An 8,843-nucleotide genomic window follows, 5' to 3' on the forward strand; every position below is an offset into this window, starting at 1 on the left:
TAATTTACACCACCAAAGGGCACATTCTGCAAGTTCACCTCCTGGCCGCCATGTCTTAATCCCTCTCTTCCCATGAATCTACAGTCCTCAACTGCTCCCTCTCTCCAGGTCCCCATCTCTGCCTCCATCTCTGGTGTTGCTGCTTCTCTGGAGAAGGTTCAGCATTCCGCTTGTGCTCTTCTCCCTTGATGGTCCTAGGGTCCTCTGTTTCTGGACTGTAAGATTAACTACTCCCCCGTTTTTGTTACAAAACTTCTATCTTTACAATTGTGACCGTCGCAATTAGTCATAATAACAATTACTCACTATTAAGTTATATGAATCTTATCCCTATCTCTTTTAACCAGACCCATCTAGACAAAATGAAAAGTATTCAGTGGGGACTCTTATCAACCCACACATACTCTTAAACTAAACTCCCTCTTGAAACATTGTAAGCCAGTCACTTCGAGCCTTTATCACACTCCCTCATTTTAGGTCAATGTCCAAGTTGCCTGTCCCTATGTACCCTGTATACAGAAGGGATAACATTGATACTTGATGTGAAAACTCCTTCCCTCTCTGTTGGTATTTTGAGCTACTACCTCCAGGAGTAAAGGAGCTCTGATAGAGTAGTGGTTACGAATTGGGCTGCAAGTTTCAAGGTCAGCAGTTCGAAACTACCAGCTGTTCTGTGGGAGAAAGATGAGGTTTTCTGCTCCCATAAAGACTTACAGCCTCAGAAACCTGGTACAGGGTCGCTATGAGTTGGAACAGACTCCACAGCACATAGTCACTACCTCCAGGAGTATAGGTCAAGTTCATAAAATTGTATCAATTTACCATCATTTCCTTTATCAAAAATTGTTTTTTGTTTTGTTTTGTTATGATCTTTCTCTAGTCGAGTTCTGATTATCAAGCCATCGAGGCTAGGTCAGATGGGTATTATCTGCAAGTTTGGGTGTTCTTGTGCATGTCTCGCTTCATGTCAGTTGGATGCTTCACTCTCAGCTCTAGCCCTCTGTGGCTATATCTTTGTCCATGCATGGGCTCAGGCATCCCCAGGTCTCACCATACTTTGGACCAACCAGCCCTTCCTCTTCTCTCTCTCTCATCTCCAGGTCAATGGGAGTCTATGGAACATGGTTGAACCCATCTCTTTTTTTAAAAAATAAGATTTTGTTGTGTTTTGGTGAAAGTTTACACAAAAAATTAGATTCCCATTTACAATTTCTACAGTTTGTTCAATGGCACTGGTTAGAATTTTCACAGCATGTCAACTTCCTCATTACTTCCCTCCAGGTTCTATTTCCAGTCATCTGTTTCCAGTTTCCTGTTCTAGTTCCAGTTCCCCTGCTCCCTGTCTTCTCCTCTTTGCTTTAGACTAAGTGTTGACCGTTTGGTGTTATATAGGTGAGTACAGTACTCAAAAGTGCTATCATTTCTTTTATGACCCAATTTGTTATTTAGCTGAAAGATGACCTCAAGGAGTAATAACTGCTTCAAAGTTTAAACAGTATCTCAGGGAGATAGTCTCAGGGAATCTTGCATCTCAATGAGTCCAGTTAGCCTCAACTTTTTAAGAATTTAAGTTCTGTTTCACATTTTTCTCCCATCCTATCAGGATCTATTTATTGTCATTCTGATCAGAACAGTTGGTAATGTTAGTCGGGCATTATCTAGTTCTTCTGATCTCAGCCGTGAAACATCTTGTTCTGGCAAGATCAGTATACTGATTATAACAAGTAAGTGTCTTAAGGAAAGGGGTACATTTTCTAATTCTTACTAAAGCACTAACTAGTCTCATCAAGGCCCTGGCAATGACGGGCTTCTGCCACATTTTCCTGGCAGATTAAAATTTTCAGAGAATATTACTTGGCATATTAGAAAGTGTACCAGATCATGATAAAAATTTGTCAGCAGGCATTATTGAGGATGGTTGCACATGATTAATGAATGATATTGGTGTTACCAAATTATACACATGGACAAATGTTACACTGGCAAACGCTGTATTAGATATCTTTTTTTTTTTTAACAATAGAAAATAAGTAAACCAAAAATAATAATAAATTTTTTTTAAAAAGAAAGCCATCAGAAAAAGAGATGGGGATAAGATTCTTATGATTCAATAGTGAGTAATTATTATGACTAATTGTGACTGTCACAATTGTTAAGGTAGAAGTTTTATAACAAAAATGGGGAAGTAGTTAATCTTACAGTCCAGAAACAGAGGACCATCAAGGGAGAAGAGCATAAGTGGAGTACGAGACCTTATCCAGAGAAGCAGCGATACCAGAGATGGAGGCAGAGATGGGGACATGGAGAGAGGGAGCAGCTAAGGACTCTAGATTCATGAAAAGAGAAGGACTGAGAGCTGGTAGCTAGGAGACAAGCTTGAAGAATGTGCTCTTTGGTTGTTTAAATTATTATATATGCTTGAGTGTTTTTGTGTACTCCCCACACCCTGCCCCAAAAACAAAAACCAGAGGGAATGGAAGCAAATACTGTTGAAAGATGATGCACAGAGGAGATTGTAATCATTGTAATGAAATGATGGTGTAAAGCTGATGTTCTCCCATGTAAACTATCACTCAGTTCACAATTAAAAAAAAAAAAGTCCACCAGACCAAGCATCTTTTTGAAACAGGTCCCCTAACAGCCAAAGGTCTACTCTGTATGTGGCAGTGTGCCAGGTGACCTGTGACCCCTCCAGGACCCCTCTTCTTCACACTTGGCTGCCTGACTGCTGCATTAACAATACAGACAATCATAATGCCAACATGGTGATGACGGTGGCAACCACGTTCACTGAGCACCTACCACAAGCTGCTTTACATCAGATGTTGGGAAACTTTCTGCAAAAGGCCAGAGAGTAAATATTTTACACTTCCTGGGCCATATGGTCTCATTGCAACTACTTAACTGCCACTGTAGTGAGAAAGCAGACAGAGATAATACATAAAGCAATTAGCTTGACTGTGATCCAATAAATCTTTACAAAATCAGGTGACAGGCTGGACTTGGTCTATCACCCAGAGCTTGCTGAGCTGAATGCTTTAGCTTCACTATTTTATTTAATACTTACAACAACACATCAGATGGGTATCAGCGCCATTCTACAAAGGAAGATACTGATGCTCAGAGAGGCCCCATAGCAAGGAGGTGGTAGAATCAGCTTTCAAACTCAGACATGACAAGTCAAGACTCCAAATTAAGGGAAAGAAGTCACAGTAGGAAACAAAATGGATCTTGGCTGAAAGCAGAGACTACCAGGAAGATGCTTACTTGTGCTTTATTGACTTTGCAAAAACATTCGACTGTGCAGATCATGACAAACTATGGATAACATTGTGAAGAGTGGAAATTCCAGAACACGTCACTGTGCTCATGAGATACTTGTACATAGATCAAAAGGCAGTTGTTAGAATAGAACAAGAGGATACTCAATGGTTTTAAAATCAGGAAAGGTGTGAGCCAGGGCTGTATCTTTTCAACTTATTTATTCAATCTGTATGTTGAACAAATAATCCAAGAAGGTGCATTACATGAAGAAGAATGTGGCATCAGGATTGGAGGAAGACTCGCTAACCACCAGTGATATGCAGATGACACCACCTTGCTTTTGAGAAGCAAGAGGATTGAAAACACTGATAAGATCAAAGACCACAGTCTTCAGTATGGATTGCACCTCAGTGTAAAGAAACAGCTATCTTCACAGGACCAATAAACATCATGATAAATGGAAAAAAAAAAAAACATAAGACATGTTGCATTAGGCAAATCTACTGCATTTAAAAACCTCTTTAAAGTGTTAAAGAGCAAAGGTTTGAGGACTATGGTGCCCCTGACCTAAGCCATGGTATTATCAGTTGCTTCCTATGCATGTGACCGTTGAACAGTGATTACATAAAGAAGACTGTAGGAGAACCAATGCATTTGAATTACGGTGTTGGAAAAGAATATTGAAAGCATTATGACTTCTAGAAGAACAAACACATTTCTCTTGGAAGAAGTTCAACTTGAATGCTCTTTAGAAGCAAGAATGACTTTGTCTCTCGTTCTTTGGACATGTTTCAGACAGAACCAGTCCCTGGAGAATGACATCATACTCAGTAAAGTGAAGTGATGACAAAAAAGAGGAAGATGCCCAAACAAGATGGCACAATGGACTCAAACACAACAATTGTGAGGATGGCACAGGACCGGGCAGTGTTTCATTCTGTTGTTCCTAGGGTCACTGTGAGTCAGAACCAATTCAACAGAACGTAACAACAACAACAGGAGATAGAAGAGCAGCTTTTAGCCATTGTGATTCTGTAATAAGACCCTAGTTTTAATTTAGCAACTTTCAATGCTAGATATTTAAATACATTATCTCATGTGACTCCCCTAATTACCCTAACACATTGTTTATTGATACTATTTATTGTATGACTATATTTATTGTAACTCTCCTGGGATCCTGTTTAGAGTCCCTGGGTGGTGCAAATTGTGAAAGGCTGGAAGTTTGAGTCTGTCCAGAGGCACCTCAGAAGGCCTGATGATCTACTTCTGAAAAATCAGTCATTGAAAACTCGATGGAGCATAGCTCTTCTCTGACACACATGGGGTCACCACGAGTCAGACTGACTCAACTAGTATGATCCTGTGAGCTGACCTTTAAGGAGGACAAATTAAGTTCTCTGTTTAAGGAGCTCTGGTAGCATAGTGGTTACGAGTTGGGCTGCTAATCTCAAAGTGAGCAGTTCGAAACTACCAGCGGTTCTGCAGGAAAAAGATGAGGCTTTCTGCTCCTGTAAAGATTTACAGCCTCAGAAACCCTGTGCAGGGTTACTATGAGTCGGAACCGACTCCACGGCACATCACCACCACCACCTACCTGTTGTTGTTAAGTGCCATTGAGTTGGTTCTGACCCATAGCGACCCTGTACAGGGTTTCCGAGGGTGTAAACCTACCTGTACTTAGCCAGAAATTGGCAGAATGGGATGTGAAGGTCTGACTCCAGAGCTGGAGATGAAGCAGACATAACTGCCCACCCCGCCAGGGCTTTTTGGTCGATACAAAATTTTTTGCTTCCTGTTCAACCCCGTGTGATAAAAAGAGAAGAAGGGAAGGTAGCACTTTGGGCACCTATGATTTCACTTTGTTAAAGAGTTATATAGCCTTGGAAATCCTAAACGGGCTCATTGTGAGTCGGAACTGGCTCCACGGCACATCACCACCACCACCACCAAAAATATTTAAGTAATAGCTTCTGTCATTCTTTGTTTTGTCAGTCATGTACTAAACACTTAATGTGCATTGTTACCAGAAAGGAAGCAGAGGCTCAGAGAAGTGATTTGTCCAGAGTCACACAGAGTTGTAATTCTAACACAGGACTGTCCAATTGGAGCATCCCTGCTCTTAACCACAATACTATGATGGCAAATACAATCTCAAGGCTCAACAGACAGGTATTTATTGAGCGTGTAGTGAGTGGTTAGGTTCTGTGATAGGCTAAATGAAAACAAGTGAATAAAGCAGATGGATGTCTGACTCCATGGAGCTTTCCGACTGTGGGGAAGATAAGTAAACACTGAATAATGATGGCATTACAGATGGGGAATAAGTCTTGAAGCTGCAAGTGACAGGCCAGGGTGTGAAGGCTGAAGGACAGCCTTTATGAGGGTCAGGAAGCCGAGGAAAGAATGTTTCCAGTAAAGGAAAGAGGCAGCGCAGAGGTTCTGAGGCAAGAAGGTACTGGATCCAGTCAAGAAGTGGAGAAGACTGGAGTGTCTGGGCAGGATGCGCACAAAGGGTGAAGACAAGGTCAGAGGGTGGCAGGCAAAGTCAATAGAGAAACCAAGAGGATTTCATCTCTCACCCTGAGAGTGATGGGAGACAGTCTGAAGGGTTTCAAGAAGGGAAGTGCCACGATCAAATGTGCATTTTTAGATATTGCTCTGGTAACCGTATGAAAATGGCTCTAGAAAGGCCACAATAACCCTTGACGAATCAAGAGGTTGTTCTGGAAAGGGAGGAGATGTGTGGGGAATGGAATGGGGCATACTGAGGGCATCTGAACATGCTGGATTGCAGACAGCCTGTGGTATCAAGCAGCAATTGGATATACAAAAGGACTTCAAAAAGTTGGTATCTTTTCATTCCATTTTCCCATGAACTTTTTGAAGCTCCCTCTTACAGGTCTGGGCTGGAAGTAAAAAATGTGGGTGGCATATTGGTGACAATTAAAGCCATAGAAGGAGATGGAATTCCCTAAGAAGATGGAGAGTTTACAAGAGAAGGGAGCCTGAGACAGAATCCAAAGGATCTCTACCATTCAGAAGGCATGTGAAAGCTGGACAGTGAATAAGGAAGACCATAGAAGAATTGATGCTTTTGAGTTATGGTGTTGGAGGAGAATATTGAAAGTGTCATGGGCTGCCAAAAGAACCAATAGATCCATTTTGGAAGAAGTGCAGCCAGAGTGCTCCTTAGAGGCCAAGATGACCAAACTTCGTCTCTCATACTTCGGACATATTGTCAAAAAGGACCAGTCGCTGGAGAAGGATATCATGTTTGGTAAGGTGGAGGGGCAGAGAAAAAGAGGAAGACCCCCAGCGAGATGGATTGGCCAAGTGGCAGCATTGATGGACTCAAAGTGTGCCAATGATAGTGAGGTTGACCCAGGATGGGCAGTGTTTCGTTCTGATGTGCATAAGGTCACTATGAGTCAGTACCAACTCGATGGCACCTAACAACAACAAAGGTGACAGGGGGAGTCCTGGTGTGGCGCTGTGGGTTAATGCGCCAGACTGCAAAGCCGTCTGAACTGCAAGGTCGGTGGTTCAAGCTCGCCAGTTGCTCCTCGGAAACCCTATACAGGGTCGCTATGGGTTGGAACTGACTTGACAACACTTAACAAAAATAAGAGGTGATAGGGACTACTGCCACCAATTTGTCATACTGTGGTGACTTGTGTGTCATTGCTATGATGCTGGAAGTTAGACCACTAGTATTTCAAGTTCCCTTCGAGGACTGGTTTCAGCAGAACTGCCAGATATAAAATGATGAGACAGAAAGGCCTGGCAGTCTACTTCAAAATACGAACCAATGAAAACCTATGAATCATGAGACTATTGTCTGATAGTGTGTGGAGGATGAGCCCCCTAGGTTAGAAGGCGCTCAGAACACAGTGGCTGCACCAATGAACTTGAGATTAACCACAGTCATGAAGACGGCCCAGGACTGGGCAATGTTTCATTCTGTTATGTACCAGACACCCACCGTGAGTCAGAGTCAGCTTGACAGTAACTACAACAGACCAACAGATGGCATGGTAGAGCCAGCTCCCAGGATCTGAAGAAAGGTGAGGCAAGAGACAGCTCCAGAAAAGGGTAACTAATGCATATACAAAATGCCATTCCTTCCTGGAAGCTGTGTCTCAATGTCAAAGGTGCTCAATGAGGGCGAGGGTAGGAGCAGAGCAGTGCTCACTTTTCATCTTGTTTACCTCTGAATTCTTTAAACTAGGACCATATGTTCTTCTTGAGTTTCCTTAAGTAGCTCTGTGTGGAATACTGTTGAGAGATCAGCTAACAGAGAACCTTAGCGGCTAGGGGACTTGCCAGCTATTACAACTCCAATAAAGATTGCTGGGTTCCGCAGAGCAAATTCACCCCAGGGTCTTCAACCAGTTAATTGCCACAAACAGCATGACCCTCCGCCTGCCATCAATACCTGCACTGGGTCTAAAAACATCCTCAAAAGCAGATCTTCAAGACCTGCTGAGTTTAGAGCTTTTGCAGACCAGTATAAACGATATGAATATTTTATATTTTGTTCCAAAATCACTGAATATTTTCTATTTTTTCTATGGATCATATGTATAAATATTTTTTAAATACTATATCCAATGCCAGTGAATTGATTCTAAATCATTAACAATCCTATATGACAGGGTAGCACTGTTCCACAGGATTTTGGAGGCTGTAAAACCTTACCGAAGCAGATTGCCTCATCTTTCTCCCATGGAGCAGCAGGCAGGTTCAAACCACCAACCATTCAATTAGCAGTCTAGCGCTTAATTCATTGCACCATCAGAGCCTCTGAAAGTGGAGATACTAGGGATTGAACCCAGAGTCCCATACATGTAAAGTAGGAGTTCTACCTCTGAGCTGCTTCCTCAAAGCTAAATAATATATATATATGCCCACCAAATTCATACTGGTGATTATTTCTGATGAAAGAAAGCTGATGTCCCACTCTTTTCTTTTGCGGGAGAGGCGTAGGGTTGGCAAATGAATCAATGTGTGATTTGAATCATTCAGAATTAATGTTTAAAATAAGGTATTCATACAAAAATAATACAATCAATAGGATATTTGCTAGGTTTGTTGTTGTTGTTAAGTGCCGTCAAGTTGGTTCTGACTCATAGCCACCCTGTATAGGGTTTCCAAGGAGTGGATGGGGAGTTTGAACCACTGACCTTGTGGTTCAAACTGACCTTGAAGCTCAGTGTTTTCTCCCACAGTGCAACACCAGGACTACTTGCTAGATTTAGGATCCTGGAAATTTCTGGGGATCTAGGAAAGAGAGAGTGACTTAGAACCATGAGAATGGAGGTTGGGCCACAATGGCTAAAATACTAGGTGCTGAGAAAAGAGAGAGTTAGTATAGACAGTTCTGTTGAGTTTTGTTCAAGGTGCAAGGGATTGGACTAGAGGAGGATGTAGTGTTCAGGGAGGGTTTTTAAAAGAAGATGAGAGGATATTGAAGATACGGTAAGGGGTGGGGACAGGAGAAGAGGGTGGGTAGGTATACTAGCCTCCTAAGGAACTCTGGTAGCGTAGTGGTTACGAATCGGGCTGCAAACCACAAG

General features: G+C 42.2%; 1 protein-coding gene across 4 annotated transcripts in view; it reads right to left on the minus strand.

Annotated features, from left to right (window-relative positions):
• Window positions 1–8,843, minus strand: part of ADC (arginine decarboxylase) — a 56,823-nt gene that overhangs the window by 40,996 nt on the left and 6,984 nt on the right. The window lies entirely within an intron of this gene.

The sequence above is a fragment of the Chrysochloris asiatica genome, unplaced genomic scaffold, assembly GCF_000296735.1.
Source record: "Chrysochloris asiatica unplaced genomic scaffold, ChrAsi1.0 scaffold00047, whole genome shotgun sequence".
Lineage (NCBI taxonomy): Eukaryota > Metazoa > Chordata > Mammalia > Afrosoricida > Chrysochloridae > Chrysochloris > Chrysochloris asiatica.